Raw genomic sequence first — 25,577 nt, 5'->3', positions numbered from 1 at the left:
TTGGGTTACCGGGATAGGTGGAAGTGAGGGCTTAAGTGGGTCGGTGCAGACTCGATGGGCTAAATGGCCTCCTTCTGCACTGTATGTTCTATGTCAACCTTTCACCCTTGCAAATAATGGATATTGGAATGCAACCAGCAATGGTGGCCTTCCCCTCAGTCGCTGCAGCCCGGGGGGATACCATGCAGCTGTACGAGCAAGAGATGCTCGAAGGGGACACTGAACAGTGGAGCCTGCCCCAGAGGAAAAGGAGGCAGCTGGTGAGGATGGTTAGCCAGTTGCCCAATAGGCCAAGGAGGGAGGGGAGGAGGAGATACAAAGGAGGCAACCATGAGGCCTCGGGTGTACCGGCAGCACCTGTCATTCGAGGACCTGCCGGACTGTGCTTGCCATCGCAGACTCTGGCTGAGCAGGGAGACAGTGTGACACATCTGCCAGATCATGGCACACCTGGCACTGGGGGGCAATGGGGGAGGTCACCCTTTCCCAGTGTTCGCCAAGATGACAGATGCCCTGAACCTCTATGTCACTGGGTCCTTCCAGGCACCGAGTGGGGCCCTGTCTGGGATCTCACAGATTTTGGTGTACAGGTGTACCCATGCTGTCATGGAGGCTGTATATGCCAGTCGGCCCAATATATCCATTTCAATGTGGACGGGGCCCACCAGGATGCCTGTACAGCCGGGTTTGCCTCCATCACCCAGATCCAGTGCGGGATCAACGGAATGATGCTGCCCTATGAGCACTGGCAGATGACAGGCTGGTCTTCACAAACCAAAATGGGTTCTACTAGATGAACGTGCAGCTGGTGTGTGACAATGACTTGTGCATCATGCACGTCTGCGCCCTATATTCTGGTAGTGTGCACAGCGCCTTCATACTGGCACACTCGATGGTTCCTGGCTTCTTCAAGATGCACCCCTGACTGAGTGGTTGGCTCCTGGGTGACAGGGGTTAGCTGCTGCAGATACCTATTGCAGACCACAGAATGCCTCGGAGACCCGCTACAACGACGCCCATGCCAGGACCAGGGGCATGATCGAGCGGTGCTTCAGGATTCTGAAGATGCGGTTCAGGTGCCTGGACCACTTGGAGTGGCCCCCCCAGTATAGCACTAGGAAGGTCGCACACATAGTGGTGGCCTGCTGTGTCCTCCACAGCATCGCACAGCAGAGAAGTAACTTGTTGGAGGAGAAGGATGAACGGCAGTCCTCGTCCATTGCGGAGGATGTAGAGGAGGTGTAGGATGGGCAGGACATGGGGCCCAGGCAGGGGTGGACGGCTGCACGATGTATGCACCAGGGCCAGCGTGCACGGGACGCTCTGATCGGCTTCAGGTTCACCGACTGAGGGGGGAATGACCAGGGGCACAGACACCACATCCCACCTCCTCCCCCCCTCTCCCCCCCCCAACCCGGGCCACCTTACCTGCCTGAAACCGCCTCCGTGATGCCTTCCTACCTCACTACAGAGTGTGGGCCCAGGGTTGGCAGTAACAGCGGGCACGGTTCATGGGATGGAAGATGATGACAACCTGCTCTGCGATGAGGTTTGGTGCTCCGCATCATTTGACAACGTCTGACCCGTGCTCATGGGTAGCACTTTCCACCGTCCATGTGGGTGATCCCTGTATGTGAGCTGCCATTCTATCACATGGTCCCATCAAATCCTTGGTGTACCGGAGATGACAGAGAACCAAGGCAGGTTGTAACATTGCGCACAGGTGTTTAATTTGAAAACATATATAAAGGTTTGTGCCCGTGCCCTGCACTTATGCCAACTTTACCTTTCAGGCCTTACTGGTCTATTTGGACTATTTGGATTCTCAGACGGAACATCAGGAGTGAAGTTGACCTGCTGTAATTCCTGCCCTGTGACTTGGGTCCACTTTAGTGGCCATCTTCTGGGACGACTGGGCCTGGATGGGTCTGGCTGCTGCTCGAATCTCCCAGGTGCTGTGGTGCAGCCCTGTTCTGTCCGCTGCCCCTGTGATGCACCAGGGACAGGAGATGGGGGGGGGGGGGGGGGGGGGGGGGGCGCGAGTCTAAGGTTCTGTGATGTTCCGGCACCTCCTCCGCGGGAGCGACCGGCAAGGCTCCATCAGCTCCTCCTCTATCGACGTGCCCAATGCCCCTCGGGCTACTCTAAGTGTCGGGGTGTGAGCGGAGCTAACCCCTGAGACTCCTCTGCCATCTGGTTCTTCCAGTCCTGGAGCCCAGCTGCCATCTTGACCAGGGTCTGCATTCTCGCCATGGAGCACTGGGAGTGGACCACCTCCGTCTGGGACTGCGCCACACAACTCTGTGACCATATTACCACTGTCTGGGTCTGTGTCACATCAGCCAATGACTGCACCATCTCCCTCTGGGACTAGGCCACCTCCCTCTGTGTCAGTACCATGTCGGCCAACACCTGGGCAATACCGCCGCGCTCTCAACCATGGCCAGCTGTGACTGGACCACGCTCAGGAGCACCGCTGCAATGTCCAGGTGGCTCTGGCACATGGCTGCCTGTGTGCGGGCAGCCCTGTCCTGGGTCTCGGAGACCGCCAATACACACTGCCCCAGGCCTTGGACATGCTGATCCATGGCCGAAACCTTCACCTCCAAGGCCTCCACTGTGGAGGCCAGGAGTAGGTAGCTGGTGGCTTCAGTGGCCAGGGCACCTGGCCATGGCAGCCAATATGTGTGCCGGCATGTGGTGTGGTGCAGGGTGGGTCGGCCACCCTCTGGGTGAGTGGAGGAGCTATGATTACAGATGTGTAGGATGGGGGGGGGGGGGGGGGTTAGTGCCAGGGGCACATTGCTGCCTATTCACCCTGACAGCCCTGAGGACTTCATTCAATTTTTTCCGGCACAGCAGCCTGGTCCGGTCTGTGTTGCCCACGGCGCTGACCATCTCTGCCGCCTGCATCCAGGCCCGGTGAACGGCATCGGCTGGCAGCCTCCTCCCCACACGGGGCACAGGGTCGCCCACCCCTCTCTCTTCCACAGTGTCCAGCAGGGTCTCCAGTTCCACATTGGTGAATCTCGAGTCCACGTGTCTTGCTGCCATCTTGTGGGCTGGGATGGTGAGTGTGGGGAGTGAAGTCTGTATATGCGACTGCAGCCTGTCAGCCTCCTGATTGCCAATCCCGGACCCAGCGAACCCCACACAAATTCTCATTGGAATCGATTGCTTTCCATGTGGCGCCAGTGCTTGCCGCTTAATGTTCGTTGAATCAGTCCTGGTGCGACGCCAGTTTTGCTGTCATAGAACTCCACTAATTCTGCCCCGGCGTCAACTTTTAGCTTCAGGAACTGAAAATCCAGCCGAGCGTTTTGCAGCACAGCACAAGGCCCTTTGGCCCATCGTGTCTGTGCTGGCCATCAAGCACCTCTCCATCCTAATCCCATTTTCCAGTACTTGCTCCGTAGCCTTGTATGCCGTGATGCTTCAAGTGCTTATCTAAATACTTGTTAAATGTTGTGAGGGTTCCTGCCTCTACCATCCTTTCAGGCAGTGAGTTCCAGATTCCCACCACCCTCTGGGTGAAAATGTTTTTCCTCAAATCCCCGCTAAATCTTGTTCCCCTCAATTTAAATCTCTGGTTATTAATCCCTCTATTTCGAGGAAAGACTTCTTCCTATCTACCCTATCTATGTCCCTCATAATTTTGCACACCTCAATCAGTTTCCCTTCAGCCTTCTCTGCTCTAAGGAAAACAACCCCAAACATAACCAGTTTGTGTTCGCAGTTGAAACGTTCCAGCCCAGGCAACGTCCTGGTAAATTCCCTCTACTACCTTTCTCGTGCAGTCACATCCTTCCTATAGTGTAGTGGCCACAACTGCTCACAGTACTCTAGCTGTGGCCTAACGAGTAATTTATACAGCTCAATCATAATCTCCCTGCACACAGCATCACGGTGGCACAGTGGTTAGCACTGCTGCCTCACAGCTCCAGGAGCCAGGGTTCAATTCCAGCTTTGCGTGACTGTGTGGAGTTTATACGTTCTTCCCGTGTCTGCGTGGGTTTGCTCCCGTTTCCTCCCACAGTCCAAAGATGTGCAGGTTAGATGGATTGGCCATGCTAAATTGCCCTTAGTGTCCAAAAGGTTAGGTGGGGTTACTGGGTTACGGGGATAAAGTGAAGGCGTAGGTTTAAGTACGGTGCTCTTTCCAAGGGCTGGTGCAGACTTAACGGGCTCAATGGCCTCCTCCTGCACTATAACTTCTATGATTCTCTGATATTCTATGCCTCAGCTAATAAAGAAAAGTATCCCATTAGCCTTCTTAATCACCTGATCTACCTGTCCTGCTGCCTTCAGGGATCTTTGGGCATGCAGGCCAAGATCCCTCTGGTCCTCTTTACCACCTAGCATCCTTCGTTCATTGTTGTATTACCTTGCCTTTTTAGTGTTCCCAAAAGGCATCACCTCACACTTTTTAAGATTAAATCCATTTACCACTGTTATGCACATCTGACCAGCCCATCAATGCTGTCCTTTAATATGGGAAGGGTGCTTCGTGATAATGCTCTTCATTCCCCGTTCTTTTATTTTTGCTGCTGCATTTTTGATCCATAGGTGATTAATGGACAGATGTCTTCAAGGCAAACAGAAGCCTGTGCCGGTTTAAACTGGAGTTGCAGACTGGCCGACACCAGTGAGAGTGATGGGCTGGGACCCGGTTTGATTGATTTGGCTGGTGACTAATGGATTGGCCCTAAAGGCTGTACTCTGCCTGGTAACAGGTGGTGATTGGATCTTATCCCAGTGGGATGCTTCTCAGAGACCTGGCAGCACAGAGAGAAAAAGATCCAGCTAACTCTCTCCAGAATGCTGCTGTGTGGGCGTCTCTCTCTCTCTCTCTCCAAGAATCCTGTTGGCATTGTATTCCTGGAATTCCAGAAGCCTGAAAACAGACCACGAACTGAAAGCAAGCATTTGAAGAGAAATGAAGCGCCTCTCCAGGAAAGTTGTGAGTACTGTATTTTTAAACTACAGGCTGCAACAAAACTTTCAATCTGCAAGCTTGCCGTGAAGAGAGATCTGCTAAGAACCATCATCTGAAACAAAGAATCTTTCTTCCTTTCCCTTATGATTTTTACCAATTTCCATCGTTCTGTGTTTTTCTGTATTGTGTGTTTGCATTGAGGAAGAGAGGGGGGAGAAGTTAAAGTGGGAGTTAGGTATTAGTTAATATTTAACCAACTGTATCTGTTGTGCATTTCATTATAGTTCACGTTATAAATGAACAGTAGTTGTGTTTACATTTACAAACTTGGTGACTGCAATTATTAGGCAGTCAAGGGCCAAAGACTTTGAGTACTGTTATAAGATTTACTGGTTAATTCACTTGTGTTGTGATGGGATGGGTGGGGCTGGAATTGACCTCACGCTCGGCCAGGGTGTCGTAACAATATCAGACTTTTTTCCTTGCTCACCAATTTTCGTGTTACCTGAGCCTTCGCTTCAGAGGAAGGTTGAGATGTTCTGTCCTTTTTTAAGAATCCCCCTGCACCTTTTATTCTCTAGGGCATCCACTGTTTTGAAACCCCTGTATCTGCAATGATCCTCCCATTTTTCCCTGACCCAATCTTGGATATCCCTTGATATTCCTTGATATCAAGAGTTCTCTGGACATTTTGGTCCCATCCTTTATGTAAAAATATTGGCTTTGTACTCTCTCTATTTCTTTTTTGAATGACTCCCGCTGCTCTATGATGACTTCAGCAAGTGTCCTCTGAAGGCCCAAGACGTGGAGGGTCCTGACCTGTTTTGGGTCTCCTGCTCAATGGCAGGTGCACCCTCCAATGTCTGATCAACTAGAGTTTATGGGGTCATAGCCAGAGGGAATTGAGAACATCTAGACACACTTGAAGATTCCTGGGAGCATGTGGCCACTTCCTGATTACTCGAGGAGAAGGGGCACCTGGAGGAAGGTCGAGATGCTCTGTCCCCTCTTGCGTAGCCACTGCGGATGCTCATCCATGGCTACAGCGATTGTGTACAAGTCTGAGCGCATCTCCAGCTGACATTGGGCATTCTGCTGGACCAGTTTCTCCATGGCATCCATCATCCTTCCCATGGAGACTTCGATGCATTCACATGTCAGAGCCACTACACCAGAGAGCAGGCGGACAGACTCGTCTGCCTTAGAACATAGAACATAGAACAGTACAGCACAGAACAGGCCCTTCGGCCCTCAATGTTGTGCCGAGCCATGATCACCCTACTCAAACCCACGTATCCACCCTATACCCGTAACCCAACAACCCCCCCCTTAACCTTACTTTTATTAGGAACTACGGGCAATTTAGCATGGCCAATCCACCTAACCCGCACATCTTTGGACTGTGGGAGGAAACCGGAGCACCCGGAGGAAACCCACGCACACACGGGGAGGACGTGCAGACTCCGCACAGACAGTGACCCAGCTGGGAATCGAACCTGGGACCCTGGAGCTGTGAAGCATTTATGCTAACCACCATGCTACCCTGCTGCCCTTGTGTTCTACTCTGTGGAGGACCTCTGACAGCGTCTCACTGACCTTTAGCATCCTTTCTATGATCGCTTCCAGTAGCTCATCATCTGACTCAGACTGAGCAGGGACCTCTGCCTCAGCAGTTCTCTGAGTTTCAGAGACCTTAGCTGCAACTGTCTTCTCCTGCTTCTGATGGTTATGGTTTCTTTATTGGGATTTTATTCCTCTGGACTGGTACATTTGTTGTATCTATCCTTAGAAATTTCTGATTAGAGAGGCTTATCGGTTCGGAATCCTTGCTTGATTGCAGGTTTATATTGTAACTTGACCTCCTAAAATGTTTACTCTTCAGAACTTATTGTAAGATAAACTTCACTTTTGAGAATCTGGCACAGTACCTCCACATAAGTCACAGTAGGGTTAGATATAATGAGGCAATATTGAAAATCATCTGGGACTTCCACATTTCCTTGACATTGATTGATCAAACCATCTAGAAAATAACATCCTTTGGCTGTCTTCCCATCTTCTTCCACAATGGTTGGAGGTAATTTCCTTACAACTATGCTTCTGCACAGTAAAGCATCTTGTGGCTCTGCAGATTGAGAAGGCCGGCCTATCTATCACTCCCTTGATTGATCAAATTGTGGAATTCTAAGCATATGAGTTTGCTATTGATCTGTCTCAAAATTAAAACCATAACTTCTAATGAGCTGGACAGTTTCATTAGTTTTCTTCAGCCTGAGTAATGGTCGGAAAATTGATGGAGACAGAGAAAGTTGGCTCTTAAAAATACTTTAACTCTTTGAATAAATTCAGTATTTCACAGTGAGAGGAAGCATTTTATTTAGCTGTTTGCAAATAGGATTTCACCTCTGCTGGATTTTAAAATCAATTTTATATTGTGGTGCACTAAGATTTTGAAATTCGACAGGGATTATATGGTGCAGGAATAGATGGCAGTGGAGGCCAGGATGGGGGAGTGGAGTGGGAGGCTGCGGGTGCTGTCAAATTGCGTGACATGGCGTTGGAATGGGCCCTGATGTCATCACCCCATGCCCCAAGTTTATGAATAGCAGATGAAAGCCTAATAGAGACTCACAATCCCAAAATGAGCAATGGTAGAATGGTAAAGTTTGCAACAAAAACAAAATCATCTGATTATCTTCATGAATGTGCATTACAACAAACATTTATGATGAAAAATGTGTATTTCTGGATTTGTATCTCTCCAAAATACTTCTGATTTAAACGATAAAGGGGAGGCACGGCGGCACAGTGGTTAGCACTGCTGCCTCACAGTGCCAGAGACCCGGGTTTGATTCCGACCTCAGGTGACTGCCTGTGTGGAGTTTGTACATTCTTCCTGTGTCTGTGTGGGTTTCCTCCGGGAGCTCAGGTTTCCTCCTACAGCCCAAAGATATGCAGGTTAGGTGGATTGGCTATGAAAAATTGCCCCTAGGTGGTGTTACGAGGATAGGGTGGAGGATTGGGTCTGGGTGGGCTGCTATTTCAGAGGCTCGGTGCAGACTCGATGGGCAGAATTGCCTCCCTCTGCACTGTAGGGATTCTATGATTCGATTCAGGCTTCGGACTCAGTGTAAGATTGGGTTTGGCAATGTAATTGTATATATACAACTGTTTATAAATGTGAGTAACGCCAATAAAAAGCATTTTAAAAAAAGATTGGGCTTGGCTATTGAATTTGGAAAGGAAAATAAAATAATGTGGCCAGTTTTGCACAGTTTGCCATCCTTTCGTCTCTGGCTTAAAGGACAAAATGGTTTCCACAGAGAAATGTTGGAGATGGTTTTGCGGCCATGTCTGCTATCAGCGAGAATGGTGATGCGAGGCCAAAATCGCGCGAGAATCGGGAAGTGACATTCTTGCTGGCGAGATCTCGTTTTCCAATTTTCCCCATCCCTCACCAGTGATGTTACAAGGTTCACACCCACAAAGGGCAAGAACCTCATTTTAATAGATTTGAACACATTTTAATCTCATTACCGAACCCATCTGCCACATGATTCCCCTTCACTGAATATTCAAACCTTGCTACTTGAGTATATCTAGCCATGATTAACAGCTCATGAACACATCAAAAGCAGTTACTGCTCTCTGCTGCAAAAATAAGGAAGTGAAAGCACTTAACTCCTAGATATTTATAAACATTGAGGTTAGTTTCACAGCCGGGTACTTGAGATCCATTCAAGCGTGAAGGTAAATGAAAATAATCAATCCTGACACCTGGCTGTCTGGATGCTATCACCCTGCCAATTACAAACAAGTAAAAGCTATTTTACTTTGAAGTGAATAGGAGCCTTGCAGATTAAAGGGTCTGAGAGAGTGTAAAGCCTTGTGATGTGGTTTTGGCTTTGTATTAAGTTAGAGCTGCTACTTTCTAGTCACCCGCCTGAGGCAGCAGGTGTAAGGCACACATGAGTGAGAAAATAGAGATGTTTTCCCTGCTCCCCTGCAGTGGGCAGTGCACTGAGCACTGGCAACACCTGATGTGTTACTGGTTGCACTTGACCAATCTCATTGATGGGTCAGCAGAGGTCAAGGGGTTCCCACAGGGGTGGTCTAGGGGATCCCAAATGACCGGTAGCACTCTGCATATTTACAGGACACAGTGGGCAGTCAGCAGAGTGTGCAGCCAGGGGCCTGTAACCTGTACGCAGTGGTTGCCTTACAGACAGTCCATGCCCGGTCACCCCAATCACAGGGGCACACCCCAAACCCACGGTCCATCTGCAAGTCAGTCCATGCTACTCCCTCCCCATCCCTGTCAGTTACCCCCCCCCCCCCCCCCCCCCCCCCCCCCCCAGCCAGCAGCACAATTGTCAGCATACTTTTGTAAATTCCAACACTTTTCAAACCTCCTCTCTCCCCCTCAGCAGCCTGCCTGGTCCCCATTAAAAAATATCTGTAATAAACCGTGCCAGAATCATATCCGCCTGGCGGGGGCGGAGCATCGCGGTTGTCCAGAGATTACTGGCCGAACCTGGTAAGGATATGGTAATGCATGCTAATGTCGGTTTTGCATGCCCAAGCCAACGCGGGGCATGAAGCATGTTGTCACCACCAGCTAGGCCCTGAAGCCTGGAGGATGGTTCGATGCCCAGCGCTAGCCTTGATTTTCAGCAGATGCTGATTCTCCGCCTGATCGCGATCTGCATTTCCGGCGACACGGGGGGAAAATCCATCCCTAAATTCTTGTTCGGTTGAACTCCTTTTTTGAAAAACTAATTTCTAGACAAATAACTGCTTCTACTGTATCCATACAGATAGAATAGTCACTTATTTCAAAACATTCTGGGCGGGATTCTCTAATCCTGGGGCTAGGTGTTGACACTGTTGTAAACGCCGGAGCGTTTTACGACGGCGTCAATAGGCCCCTAGATTCAGCAATCCTGCGCCACACAGGGGACCAACACGGCCCTGGAGAGCCTCACGCTGCTCCAGCTGTCGACACGGGTGTCAGAATGGGCAGCGCGGGTCTGCGCATGTGTGCTACGGCCGGTGTGAATTCGTACATGCGCGTGGGTTGCTTTCTCTGCGCCGGCCCCGACGCAACATGACGGAGAGCTACAGGGGCCCGGCGTGGAGGAACATAGGCCCCCACCAGATAAGCCCGCCCGCCGATCAGTAGGCCCCGATTGCGGGCCAGGCCACCGTGGAGGCCCCCCCCGGGGTTGGGTCCCCCCCCACCAGGCCGCCCCCTGCAACATGAATGCCAAGGTTCCCTCGGGTAGAACCATACGAGAACAGCACGGCGGGACTTGCCCTAACTCGGCGGGCACTCGGCCCATCGTGCGGAGAGAATTGCCGAGGGGGCCTAGCTGAGCTGACCAAGCCGGTGCCAATGGCGGCGATTCTCCGGTCACCGCGCCCCACCTGGCAATTCTCCGACCCGGCGCGGGGTTGGAGAATCCCGCCCTCTGTTTCAAGAACATTTCTGTTGCATTAGAAACAAGGTTGATATACCCACAAAATAATTTATTTGATTTTTCTCGTTTGTGAATGGAGTGCTTTTTAAATCACAGAACCAAAGCATTTTACAGCCGAAATCGAGACTATTTAGCCAACTTTGTCTATGCTCGGGCTTGCCAAACCTGACCTGTGGTCTCCCCACAGCATTGTATCTTCCCAGTTTCAAATATTTGTCCAATTTTGTTTTAAAAAATGAAATACTCTCTGCCTCAGCTACTTCCAGTGATCAAGAACCCCTCCTGGTCTTTTAAACAATAGCTCAGCTAAAACTGTGCGGCACGGTAGCACAGTGCACAGTGGTTATCACAGTTGGTTCATAGCTCCAGGGTCCCAGGTTCGATTCCCGGCTTGGCTGACTGTCTTTGTGGAGTTTGCGCTTTCTCCCCGTGTCTGCGTGGGTTTCCTCCGGGTGCTCCGGTTTCCTTCCACAGTCCAAAGATGTGCAGGTTCGGTGGATTGGCCATGCTAAATTGCCCTTAGTGTCCAAAAATGTAAGGTGGGGTAACTGGATTACGGTCTAGGGTGGAGGTGTGGGCTTAAGTAGGGTGCTCTTTCCAAGGGCCGATGCAGACTCAATGGGCCGAATGACCTCCTTCTGCACTGTAAATTCTATAAAATTCTGTGAAAACTTGAGGGGCACAATTAATGAAAGCTCGGCAACAGGCAAGATAATTTTGTTGTGCGAGTAACCTGTGACGATTACATCTGTGTGGGCTTCGCCGGCTAGGCCAGCATTTGTTGCCCATCCTTAATTGCCCTTGCTGAAGGCAGCAAACAGCCTATGATTGCAGTGGGCAGCCAGTGTTTTATGTCCTGTCCTGAGCAGGGGTGTAACATTGTGTGAGCCTAGCAGACATTTAACTTAGCCTGTGCTCCTTAAAACCAGTCTAAAAGAGAATGGGATGCATTTTGGCTCGAGCAGACACTGGAAGGAATCTTAGAAGGCAGTTTGACCCAGAAGAGACATGGAAATTGCACAACATGGAAAAGAGTGAATCCAAGGATTTCATCGTAGCACTCGGTGCAGGAGATGAATATAAGGTGATAAGTCCTCTATCCAAAGGGAACCCTCCAGGCAAACTCTGACAACGTAATTGGAGAACTCACTGCCTGCCTTCCAAGACCTCCCGCTTGTGGCCTCTCCTTCTTTGCCGCTGTTATTGACCCTCCTGCTTGCTGCTTCCCTTCAGCTCACTACTTCCCTCCCGTACCCTGCATCACAACACCTCTTGTGAGCCACCCGATCCTCCTGATTGCTAAAGATGAGAATATTGGCAGAAAAGGAGAATTTTAGCCAAGGGGAACATTGAATAGGTTGGGGTTGTTATCGATGGAACAGAGAAGGCTGAGGGGAGATTTAATTTACAATTATTAAATGATGAGGGCCCAAAGAGATTGGATGAGAAGGACCTTAGCAGAAATGTCACTAACTCGGGATATAGATTTAAAAATAATTCGCAGTAGGGTTAGTGGGGAGTTGAGGAGAAATGTTTTCACACAGAGGGTGATGGTGGTCTGACACTCACTATCAGAAAGGCGGTGGAGATGGATATGCTCTTCGAGGTGCCAGAACCTACTCGGTTTTGAACCAAGAGTTGGAGCAAGGGCATGATGGACTGACTAACCTTCTGCTGTGCCATACATTTTTTATGTGTTTAAATGAGACTATAAAGCACAAAATATTTGCAGGCTAACTCAGCAGCAGCAAATAGAAATCAATGAATAACTAACCTGGCAGTGGTTGATGGATCCCTTTAATTAGGGTTGATGCAGGGTCCTTCCCGCTGCTGAGTGTGTATTTTCAGCTGTGTCGGGTTGAGAGACGTCTGGAGCATTGAGGTCAAAAATGACACAGTTCCCTTCAAGGCAGTGCGACACACTGACTGATGTCATCATCTGCCTACTCTGAACACTGCACATGTGCTGCACAGGCTGGCATTACCAACCTGCTTAAAATGGCATTTAACGTGGCAAGGCACCCTGTTAAGCATTAAGAAGTGTCCTTTTCATTGAAAAACACCATCAGTAGCGTTGAAAATCGATAGGCTTATGGAGACACGTTTGCTTGCTAAGGAATCTTCCATTGTTAGAGTTCAGTGTTCTTATTGCAGAGCTGAGCGAACGTTTCCAGTCTGTGATGCTGAAACTCAAATGATTCCCGTTCTGTCTGGTTACCTTCAAATTGCTTTCTCCAATGCACCTCATGTGTACAAGCAATCTATGTTTGATTTCTTTTTTCGGTATCAAGGGGTAATTAATGTAAGTGCACCTGGAGTACAGATTCTTGTCTGGACTCCACCATCCTGTTTTTTGAGTTCTCTGAGATAGAAACATAGTAAAGCAAACATGGATCTGGGGTGACTTTAGAATGGATATCAATGCAGACCCAGAGGCCTACATTTTATAATGTTTGAACGGATGCATGGCCATCCCAATCTCACATAAAATCATGTGAGAAGGTGTGGGGAGGGGTTCCAATATCCTTACGCTGTCACGCAATATTACTGTCAATGGGCAGGCACAACTGCCAACAATTAAAGGGGCCTTCAAGCTAATTGAAAAGGCAATTCACCAGGATTTTACATGGCCTGCGCGATTTTACGCTCAGTGCACTGGCTAGGCCACCAACACATTTTAATTAAAACTTGATCCAGGGCATGTTAAAATGCGAAGAGGATCTTGACAAGTTGAGTAAACAGCTGGCTTGTAATGCAGAACAATGTCAGCATCGTGGGCTCAATTCCCGTACCAGCCATCCTGAACAGCCGCCGGAATGTGGCGACTAGGGGCTTTTCACAATAACCTCATTGAAGCCTACTTGTGACAAGAAGCGATTATTATTATTATTATTATTAGGTCGGACCATTGGAGGCAGCCTGCCGGCTGTGATGTCCTGTTGGCCTTTATCCCCTTGGCGGCCATCCTCTGGCCAGCGGAGTCTGTGCAGACATTGTCTGGGCAGGAGCATCCAGTGCCATGGCTGGGTGCTCCTCAGTCAGCACATTCTCATCACATGCAGTTGGCACTGGCAGATGGGTGGTGGGGCTGCTGTCTTCTTCCAGACAGCAGAGAAAGGTGACCGCAGATGCAACTGGCAGCTCGTCTGCCAACGTGAGGTTGGTTTGAACCTTGTTGCTCATCATTGGTGGACAGGCCCCTAGCAGAAGGATGAGGTGCTACATCCATTTCTTGCACTGGCAGTGACCTGCTGAATGACTCTCTATGGAGGAGGTTGTGCATTCAGTGCTCAGGGTCAACACAGTGCACATACTCTGCATGGTCCACAAATGACAGAGACTATGGCACACAGACATTCAGAGATCTCTGCCAGGTCTTCCTGCACATCCAATGTCTGTCGCCTAGCGGGTGACCCCAGAGGCTCATCACCTGCCTTGGACATAGCATGATCCTAGTCTCCAGTAATCCTTTGACTGCAGACGCCTTGGCGCTCACTGCACCAGCAGCTCCTCATGTGAGTGTGATGTGCCCTCACCAATGTACACTGCCATCCAAAGTGCTACTGTATTGACACCAACGTGGCTACGTCTGCACTGCTGCTTGGAACGGGAGCTCCTCCTCAGGTGTCAAGGAGGGTCCTTGGGGTGCTCAGCATGTCATGAGAAGAGTGTATTTGAGGGAGGAAGGAAAGATGTCAGTTGCTGACATCATTGCAAAGCACCTGTGCATGCACTACGGTTGCTCATGACAACTGACAACTGCCAAAGTGAGGCATTGTGATTGGTTGAGCAGGGGCACTTTTGGTTTGAAAATCTCATTCAAAATGCCACTACCCCACATCTCTTGCACACTCCCCCAGGCCTCTGACCCTGGATCTGGATTCTTACCTTCCTCCAAGACCCCTGCCTCTTCATGACCTGTGGACCTTGCTCTTCACTCACATTCCATGTCCAGTGCTTCCACCTCAGATTTGGAGTGGATCAGGAATTTGGCACCCCACCACCAATTTGTGCATGCTCCTGCATAGTATGGCTTCTCTTCTCCCTGGAAAAAAGTGCTTTCATTAGCCCACCACCTGCCACATCATGTCAGTCTTGTCTCTCCCTCTCCTGAGAGCCTGGGTGAGGTGCCTGTCGGACTGGCACACATAAGAACTAGGAACAGGAGTAGGCAATTCAGCCCCTTGAGGCCGCTCCGTCATTCAATACGATCATGGCTGATCTCCTCTCGGACTGAACTCCACTTTCCTGCCCATTCTCCATAACCCTTCGACCCATTACTAATTAAAAATACGTCTTCCTCCTCCTTAAATTTACTCAACGTCCCAGCATCCACCGCACTCTGAGGTAGTGAATACCATACATTCTCGAACCTTTGAGGGAGGTAATTTCTTCTCATCTCTTTTTAAAAATCTGCTACCATTATCTGAAAACTATGACCTCACGTTTTCGATCTCCCCACAAAAGGAAGCATCCACTCTGTGTCTACTTTGTCAATACCTTTCATCATCTTGTATACCTCAATTAGATCTCCTCTCCTTATTCTAAACTTCAGAGAGTATAGGCCCAAACTGTCCAATCTCTCTTCACAAGACAAATTCTTCGGACAGGATTCTCCATGCGAAGATGCTGGAATCACAAAAAGTGGGAAGGAGGCGCCGCATGATGCCTTGTGTGAACCAGCAGCACCTGTCATTGGAGGACCTTCCGGACGGGCATGTTATCAAAGACTCCGGCTGAGCAGGGTGACCTTATGGCATATCTGCCGGATCATGGCGCACCTGGAACCGCGGGGGTATGGGGGACGCGCTCCCGGTGGCCATAAAGGTGACGGTCGCCCTGAACGCATTTGTCATGGGGTCTTTCCGCACATCAAGTGTAGACCTGTCTGGGATCTCGCAGACCTTGGTGCACAGGTACAACCTCACCGTCATGGAGGCCCTATATGACCCGTCGACACAATATATCCGCTTCAATGTGGACCGAGACCACCAGGTTTCCCAGGCAGTGGGATTCGTTGGATGCCCCAACCAGGGGGTGATCGACAAGAAGCATGTTGCCCTTTGACATGTGCCATGATTCACCCTAGCATACCAATCCACCTAACCTGCATTTCTTTGGACTGTGGGAGGAAACCGGAGCACCCGGAGAAAACCCACGCAGACACGAGGAGAACGTGCAAATTCCACACAGTCACCCGAGGCCAGAATTGAACCAGGGTCCCAGAAGCTTTGAGGCAGCAGTGCTAACCACCCACTGAATAAGTGAAATAGAGAATCCCGGCCTTCAGCTCTGGAATCAATCTCATGAACTTCCTCTGAACTGCCTCTAATGCAACTCCATCTCTCCTCAAAAAACTGTACACAGTACAGTGGCAGCAACATTCCCCTACTTTTATACTCTATTCCTTTAGCTATAAAGACCAAAATTCCAAGTGCCTTCTTTATTATCTGCTGTACCTGCATACTAGTTTGCTGTGATCCCAGGATGAGAACACCCAGATCCCTCTGCACTGAAGCACTCTGAGGTTTCTCTCCATTTAGACAATAAGTTGCCTTTCCATTTTCTGACCAAAATGGATGACTTCACACTTAACCGCATTAAACTCCATCTGCCAAATTTTAGCCCACTCATATAACCTATCTATATTGATTTGTAAATTTCTTATTTCCTCATTGCAACTTATTATCCCACCTACCTTTGCACCCGCACAAGCCAGGCAGGCACATTTCCAAGCCTTGGACGGGACAGGGTATGTACCATTTGGCAGTCAGCATCACCCACCCCTGAGCGCCACAGAGTCTAGCCATCCTCCAAGACCTCTATATACAGTTCCATGACAACTCAGTACCCACCTTTGTGGAACACAAAGTCTTTTAACCTTTCTGCCACTGGATCCATGTATGTCACACAACATTATGCCTGCTCACCTGGACAGCCACCTCCATCCATGCCTTCTGGGTTTGGTGAGATATCTTCAACTCCGGGATTATGATTTTCCACTGGGCACTGACCGACTCCAGCAGAGCATGGAAGCACTCGTCAGAGAAGCAGGGAGCAGAGTGTCTACCGGCCGTGTCCTCTCACCTGGCATGGGCAGTGGTTCCTGAGGTCATAACTGCTGCCAATTGTAAGTTATTAGAGTCAATCTCACACAGCTCATTGAGGCTCTTCAGTAACTGGTGGCAGCATTCAGGAAGCTTCCTGTGCAATTTTCAAACCCTACTAGGGACCTTCACCTACCCTTGATGGCAACACTGAGCCATTGTCAGCAGGCATTCCAGGCTGGCCGTTCGTTAATTGGCCAACCAGGATGAAATATGATTGGCTTGTGATCGTGGGGAAGGGCAGATAGCGTATCCACTTCAGGGCTCGCTGATCACGTGCGCAGGTCAGCTGACAGATTCAGGCCATTGGCTACAATGATGATCTTGAACGATTGTTCTTTCACCTGTTTTTTAGGTGTGTTGCCTGCTTCAGTGTGAAGGAAATATTGTTCTAACCTTTTTTAAAGAAAAGGTACCGTAGTGTCTAATAAAGTGATAAGATGTTAAGTAGACTCATGTGGAGTTAAGTGATCGAGAGTAAAATTGAGTAATGTGGACCAAGGAAAGGTGGAACAGTCAAGTAATGAAATGAATTCATGTGGAATGAAGTGAAGGAAAGTGAAATGGGATAATTTACTGAGAAGTGAATTTAAGTGAAATTAAGATAAGTGAAATTAAGTCATGTGCGCAGGAATGGGTAATGTGTAATGAACTGAGAGATGTGTAGGAGTTTGGTTCAGAATGAAAAACATACTTGGGTGAATGCTAATTCAAAGAGTTGCAAGGATCTGTTTCAGATGAAAGAGACAGCAAATAATCAATATATAAAGGCACACAAATTCATATTGGATATTTTTGTGAATACAAAATTATTTAATTAATAGATATTTTGCTGTAGGAATTCCTGTCAACTGAACACTATGTTTAGATCTTCTGGGCAGAATTTTCTCAGATGGGTGGAAGTGTGTATATATAAGTTCATATATTTACACAAGGTTCAAGCAAGACTGTAGCAATTACTCATCTGATATCAATCTAATGTTACTTTTGGATGACCTGACACAATTCTATTTTGACACTGTGGTGATAGGCCTGTAAGCAATATTGGCTGGTGGTGTAACCTCCAACCAGCAGGTAGCGGTACAGACCCACCATGAGGTCCCGAGACAGGGGTCATGTGACAAGGCATTCAGATATAGGTGCGGGCACATCTGGTGATTGACAGATGGTTATAAGACGTACAAGAGGACAGTCGTGCCTAGGGGTAGTTCCAGGGGAGTACAAAGAAACTCCTGTTGTGCTTTCTTTTGCTGTGGCTCTGGTCCAATTATGGCAATCAGTGAGTTTGCCCTCCATTCTTTTGATATCTATGTTCTAATGCTCAGAGTCGCCAAGTATCAAATGATACCACCACAAGGTTCAACCGGCTATTGATCAAAGAGCCAAACACCAGTTTGTTAGTTCAAGGTGAAGGGTACTTTATTTACACACAATTATTCATGCAACATAAACACGACTAGTTAACTACACCTATCGGCTAAGACAACCTATATTTAACTTAAGGCACCAGGCTTAGGTCAGAGGAACAGTGGCCGCTGTCCGATTATGGAACTATCGAGTCTAGAGAAGTAACTGCTGCTCAGCTAGGCTCATCCGTCTGGTAGCGAGCGCTGAACTTGGACTCGCTCCTGGTGTTGCTGAACTTGGAAATGGTTGTGGCCGGGGCACCAGGTTCAAGAGAGGACGAACATATGGCGGCCTCTCTTCTTATACTTAGGGGTTTTCACGCTCTTTTGGGCGGTCCTTCAGTTTGGGCCCCACTAATTGGGTGATATCTAATCACTCTGTTCGATTCCTCAGCAATAAGTGGGCGGGGGCCTGGATGGCTGGGCATGTCCCAAGCGGTCCCTGACCCCGTTGTTTACGCTTCCCCTGAACAGGGAGTGGTGCTGAAATGTCTGGGACTGTACCGGTCGCTCGAGTACCAGTCCTTTGTTTTGGTGAAGGTGGGCCAGCAAATGCTAATCGGCCCCATCAAAATGCTATTTGGTCGGAGTTTCGATACCGTCTGGACTTCTTGCTGACAAATATACATTTCAGGCTCTGAGCCTGCCTGAGTCTTGCCTTGTCCATTTGACCCGCTAGGCTTTGCGAGTTTCTCTGTCCCTAGATGTAAGTGGCCATCCCAGATGGCTGCACTCCATGATAATTTGCTCTGTAACAGATCACTATCTTACCACATGTGATTTAATAAAGATTCTGGTTTGGACAAGTCACAAGTCGTTTGGTAGATTCCTTGCTGGACATCGAACACCAAACACAACTACACCAGCATTGCAATGATCATTGCAAGACTGCAAAATGTCTTTTTAGGAAGGAGGCACATTTAATTTCATACAATTTGGATCAGTATCAGTTTTTCAATGCTTCCAGGACAGACAGCATTGCTGCCATATTGTAGTTGAGTGTGTTATGCCACCCTGCACAACTGCGTGGCCAATTCCAGCTCCACATGTGTCCTGGACCCACAACACAACTGAATTAACCAAGATTTTTTATAAAAATACCCAAAGTCTTTGGCCATTAGCTGCCCAATAATTACAGTCACCAGTTTATAAGTTGAAACATAGTTATTGTTTATTTATAACAAGAATAATGATGAATTATGTAGTAAATACAATTGGATAACAACAAGCTAACCTACTATCCCCTTCAACAGTCTCATCCTCTACCCAAACACCAAAAACAGAAAAACACAGAAGGGGGACGGGGTGAAAATAATAAGCATAAAGGTTAAGAGATAAAGGGCGGGATTCTCCAATCCCCCTGCCGGGTTGGAGAATCGCGGGGGGGCAGTGTGAATCCCGCCCCCGCTGGCTGCCGAATACTCCGGGACCGGGGATTTGGCAGGGGCGGGAATCACGCCACGCCGGTCGGCGGCCTCTAGCAGCGCCCCCTCCCCGGCGATTCTCCGACCCGCGATGGGCCGATTGGCCGCCCATTTTCGGCTGGTCATGCCGGCGTAAATTAGAGTAGGTACTTACCAGTGGGACCTGGCTGCACGGGCAGCCTCCGGGGTCCTCGGGGTGGGGGGGGGGGGGGGGGCACAGGGGGGATCTGGCCCCGGGAGGTGCCCCCACGATGGCCTGGCCCGCGATCGGGGTCCACCGATCCACAGGCGGGCCTGTGCCGTGGGGGCACTCTATTCTTCCGCGTCGGCCGCTGTGGTCCTCTGCCATGGCCGATGCGGAGATGAACCCCCCTGCGCATGTACTGGGATGACGCCAGCACCCGCGCATGTGGCAACTTGCACCGGCCGGCGGAGGCCCTTCGGCGCCAGAGTGGTTCATGCTACTCCTCGGCACTGGAGTTGCCCGCCCCGCCGATTCCCGCAGAATCCCGCCCAAGAGCCTTTTTTTCCATTGGTGGCTCTCGAGTACGCTTTCCTCGCAGCATGCTGGCTGATATAGTCCTTGGTTTGGAGCCGGTAATGACCTCCTCTGTAGTTTAGAAATGTATTACTCACAGCTTTTCCCGGAGAGGCCACTGTGCTTCACACCAAATTCTGTTTTAAGCTTGCGGTTTATTTCCAGGCCTCTGCCTTTTCTGGAGGGTGAGTTAATTGGCTCTGGACTCTGCTGGCACAGCCTGTAATAATCTTAATAACCATCTTTATTGTCACAAGTAGGCTTACATTAACACTGCAATGAAGTTACTGTGAAAAGCCCCTAGTCTCCACATTCCGTGCCTATTCGGGTACACAGAGGGAGACGTCAGAATTCTCAGCTGCTACTGGGCTTGAACCCACACTGCTGGCCTTGTTCTGCATCACAAACCAGCTGTCTAGCCCACTGAGCTACACAAGCCCATGGTTTTCCTGTACATAGATCCATCCAGGCCCACTGCCAGTTCAGAAACACAGCCTTTCTTGAGAAAGAAACTGAAACCAAAACTCATGCCTTGAAACCCTGAAACATTTCAGTGGGATCAGATCCAATCACCACCTGTTACCAGGTAGATAACAGACTATGGGTCAATTCATTGGCTATCAGCCAAATCAATTTAGCTGAATCATCCCTGATATCAGTCGGTCTGCAATCACCAGTCTAAAACAACACAGCCTTCTGGATTCTTCTGTTTGAATTAAAGGGACAGGCTTCTTGCAGGCTGCTTTGCCTGAAAGTCACAGGTCCATTAAACATCCATGGAACAAAAATGTAACGGCGAATGTAAAAGAAAGGGGAATAAGGGAATATACAGGGAATTAACAGGAACACACAGGATCCTGACAAATGACTAGGAAAAGAAAATTTACAAATATATCTGTAACTTAAAGTATTGGGTGCGATTCTACCATTGCGTCCCAGTCGTGCCTGATGAATCGCGGAAGGAGCCCAAATCAGACTTTGCGCTGAGCGCGAAATCTCACGTGAGTCACCCGACCCGTGGTGCCCGGTGTGTTCTGGATCATGGAATGGTCCATTAGGCTAACTTAAATATCCGCAGCCAATTTGAGGCTGTATTCACCTGGTGCCTGGAAGTCAACGGCAACACAGGCGAGGCCTCAACTGGACGCCGATTAGTAATGGTCTCCACAAGCGGAAATGAGGCGAGATGACCACTCAGGGGTCTCTAAGGTCATTGCAGCCCCTTGGTGGTCTGGGACTGGACATGTTGTATCCTTGTACTCGCCCAGGGACCCTGGCAGTGTCAACCAGCCACAGTCAGGGTGCTCAGTTGGCACGGCCAGGGTGCCAGACTGGTAGTACTAGGGTTCCCGGTTGCACGGTTAGCACTGCCAAGGGTTGGGGCCTGAGGGGGCCATGCCCATGAAAAGGGGGGTGAGGGTAGTAGGGTGAGGTAGGAGGTGGTGGAGGTATGAAGGGGTCCCATAAAGGTTGGGGGTGGAGGTGGTGCCCTGAAAGAGTAGGGCCTGAAAGGGGGCATAAGGGGGAGCCTGAAAAGTGGGGGGAGGGCTTCAGTTACCCCATGATGGGGAGTCCCTACTAGGGGGGTAAAGCTCATGTCTGTGGGGCGTGGCACTGCCTGTGGGTGGGGAGGTGTGGGGGACCTTCAAGGTCGCTTAGAGATTGGGGCACTCTTTCAAAATGGGATCCCTGATCTCTGAGGAGCTGGTCTCGCTGGCGAGTTTAGCTCTCCACGGCTGAAAACTCTGGGCTGGGGAGAAACTACAAGACTCAAAAAAATGACTTATGTGTGGGTGAATATTGGTCTGCATCTCACCCAGAACGTCTGGGAGAAACACCTTGCCAGACCTGCCCAAAATTATACTTTGGGTGCAATTGAAAGGCCATCCTGCGCTTAACAACCAGCTCACCGTGGCGCAGCGTGTTCATAACAGCTGGGAGACCCCGCTCCCGGGATCTACCCAGCTTGCAATGCCTCGTAAAATCCAACATGATCTCGCGAAATGTTGGCGATGTAAATCTCGCCATTGTGGGCAGGGTTACTTTTTGGCAAGTATGCACATTAGGGAATGTCCAAATTCCCAAGGCACCCGAGGCTTTGGGATTCATCCACTGTGCCTCGAAGACCTCGGGCGAGCACAGTTCAGCATTGGGATTCATCCCACTGTGTCTCGAAGACCTCGGGCGAGCGCAGTTCAGCATTGGTCCCCACAAATGGGGACCGGATGGAAAGGCACTTGTGGGGGTCTCCCAGGGAATTTAAGGCCCCCAGCTGCATGTCCTTTGGGCAGGGTGGTGCCCTGACACTGCTAGGCCACCTGGGCACCCTGGCGGTGGCAGCCTGGCACCTTAGCAGTGCCACTGCCAGGATAACAGCTTGGCACTGCCAAGGTGCCGAGCTCGCATTTGTGAACATGCGATTGGGCCGGAGGTGTCCTGCGTGTATATTGGTGGTGGTGGTGGTGGGGGGTGCGGGGACCCTCCCATAATGCGTTTGGGCTGAGGGATCAGGGATCTCTTTAGGGGCCTCGGAGATTGGGACGCCATTGTTCCGGCGAGCGGAACTCCCCAGTGTACAAAACAGGGCTATGTGTGGCCTCGGCCATGCGTTCCCCACTGAGGCCCCTTTTACAATGTACGTCGCGTTGAATAGCCATGGGTTTTTCGGAACTACGAGCGCCGGGAAACTCGCGACAAAACGCTATGGGACTTTGTTCCCATTTAGTTGAATCGAGCCCTCAGAAATATTTTGGATGAATTGCACCTATTACTTCTCAGCTGTGAACAACTTTAAGCTGAAATACAAATAGTTGAAAACAATCTCAATGATGTTTGGAAGCCTGCCCTTTTTGGAGATAGAATTAATTTTTTCACTAGGAGACCAAGAATTAATTTTTCCACTGAAGAGACCATATTGGCTTAATGTTCGGACCAGAGTTTACACCTGAAACATTATGGTTGCATTTACGCTATGGCAAATCAATCTGCTTTTGGATTCTAGCCAGGCCAAGCAATCTCTGCTTTGCTGCTGGGTTGAAGATTTAAATGTTCTGTTTCATGGAGTGCTCTGCACATGCAGGCACAAACTCCCATCAATAAAAATGAAATATTTAGAGTATGAATGGGACAATCTGAAAATGTATATGGTTATATCGTCAGTTTAACACTCACCCCCAGTGCACAGGCACGTAAGGTTAAAATTACTCTCACTCTAGCCTTCTGGTTTTATATTGTACTGATTTACACTTATGCAGTGTCAAGTGGAACAACGTAACTAATTTCAGAGTATCTCGTTCTCAAACCCAGTCAGGCTCTGACTCCAACCTTAACCTACTGACTTAAGGTTGTATGAAGCTGTAAAAAACTCATCCTAATGCTAAACCTCCAGTGTAAAAACACTTTAACTTAGCTTTCTCTTTCACTTGTGACTCAATCCCAGCATTATATTTAATTTTAATATGACTGGTGCACTACCGTATAGCTGTTTAATTTGAGCATGTAACCACCCCCCCAAAAAAAATAATCCAATAGTTCTGACAACCGTGCTTCAGAACTTGCAGCATCGGTAGCCAAGCTGTTCCAGTATAACTGCAAGACTGACATCTTCCCAGCAATGTGGAACTTTGGGGTATGTCCAATCCACAAAAAGAGGGACAAATCCAATACTGCCAATTGTAGCCCCATCAATCAATCATCTATCATCAGCAAAGTGATGGAAAATGTCATTGACAGCGCTATCAAGTGAGACTTACTCAGCAGTAACTTGACATTTTGCTTGGGTTCTGCCAGGGTCACTCAGCTCCTGATCTCATTATAGCCTTGGGTGCAATTATGGACAAAAGAGTTGAGGTGAAAGTGACTGCCGGCGATATCAAGGCAGTATTTGACCGAGTTTAGCATCAAGGAGCCCTAGCAACCACTTGACTGGCACCCCATTCACAAATATTCACTCCCTGCACCACTGTTGCCTAGTGGCCGCCATGTGCACCATCTACAAGATGCACTGCAGCAACTCACCAAGGCTCCATCGCCAACACCCTGCAAATCCATGACCACTACCATCGAGAAGGACAGAGTCAGCAGACATGTGTGAGCACACAATGGTTAGCACTGCTGCTTCACAGCTCCGGGGTCCCAGGTTCCATTCCCGGCTTGGGTCACTGTGCGTGGAGTCTTCATGTTCTCCTTGTGTCTGTGTGGGTTTCTTCCGGGTGCTCCGGTTTCCTCCCACAAGTCCCGGAAGACCTGCTGTTCGGTAATTTGGACATTCTGAATTCTCCCTCACTGTACCCAAATAGGTGCCGTAGTGTGGTGACTTGGGGCTTTTCATAGTAACTTCATTGCAGTGTAATGTAAGCCTACTTGTGACAATAAAGATTATTATTATCATTATAAAGTTTCCCTCTAAGTTACTCACCATCCTGACTTGGAAATAGATCACCGTTCCTTCACAATCGCAAGGTCAAAATCCTGGAACTCCCTTTCGAACAGCTCTGTGGGTGTTGCTAAAACACATGGACTGCAGTGGTTCAAGAAGGTGGCTCACCACCACCTTCTCAAGGGCAATTAGGTACGGGCATAAAAATGCTGGCCTAGCCAGCGATGCCCACATTTCATGAATGAATATAATGGATCCACTGCCATTTGTGGATTTTTCTGCTTCTACCTCCCTATTGTGTGTGTGTAACGTTCCTGTGCTGCTGCTAAAGCAAAGAACTTAATTGTTATATATTTTGTGTTTTGAGTAAAATTATGCTTCATATTGTGGTACTAATATTAGTTTGTGGTGTCATAAATAAAACATTGCATTTCTTATTTGAGTTGATAGGCAAAATTCAAATGATGATGGAGTGTTCTGTTAAATTTCAGCTACATTTCTGTAAAGCAATTTATTTCCAATACTTTGATTCTGCTGCAAATGCTGGTGATTAACATTAATTATCTGGAAGCTGTTTCTTAACCTCAAAACAATATACAGTCTATCATTTCCTATTGATACTGGTTAACCCATCCAACAGTATATTAAGTAGACAAAATTATCTTCTTAGCAACCAAATATTAGGACGTTGTTGTGAAGCATAGAAACATAGAAAATAGGAGCAGGAGGAGGCCATTCAGCCCTTCGAGCCTATTCCGCCATTCATTATGGTCATGGTTGATCATCCAACTCAATAGTCTAATCCCACTTTCCCCCTTCGCGCTAAGTGCTATATCTAACTGCTTCTTGAAAATATGCAATATTTTGGCCTCAAATACTTCCTGCGGTAATTAATTCCACAGGCCGAACTACTCCCTGGGTGAACAGATTTCTCCTCATCTCTGTCCCAAATAGTCTACCCCGTATCCTCAGACTGTGACCCCTGGTTCTGGACACACCCACCATCGGGAACATCCTTCCTGCAGTCTAGTCCTGTTAGAACTTTATAGTTTTCTAGGAGATCCTCCCCCCATTCTTATGAACTCCAGGAATACCTTCCTTACTGATTCAATCTCTCCTCATAATCTATATTGCAGGAGCAGTAAAATACCGAAAGTGTTAGCCACATCAACAGCTACGTAAATAATCAGGATTTGGAGAAACAAATCAATATGCCATTCAAATATTTTAGCAAGAGAACAATGTTAAATCCTCTATCAACTATCTAAAACTGTTTGGTGTTTAAATTGCTGGGTTAAGAATAAAAAA

The sequence above is a fragment of the Scyliorhinus canicula genome, chromosome 4, assembly GCF_902713615.1.
Source record: "Scyliorhinus canicula chromosome 4, sScyCan1.1, whole genome shotgun sequence".
Classification (NCBI taxonomy): domain Eukaryota; kingdom Metazoa; phylum Chordata; class Chondrichthyes; order Carcharhiniformes; family Scyliorhinidae; genus Scyliorhinus; species Scyliorhinus canicula.
Note: the sequence above shows the minus strand (reverse complement) of the source record.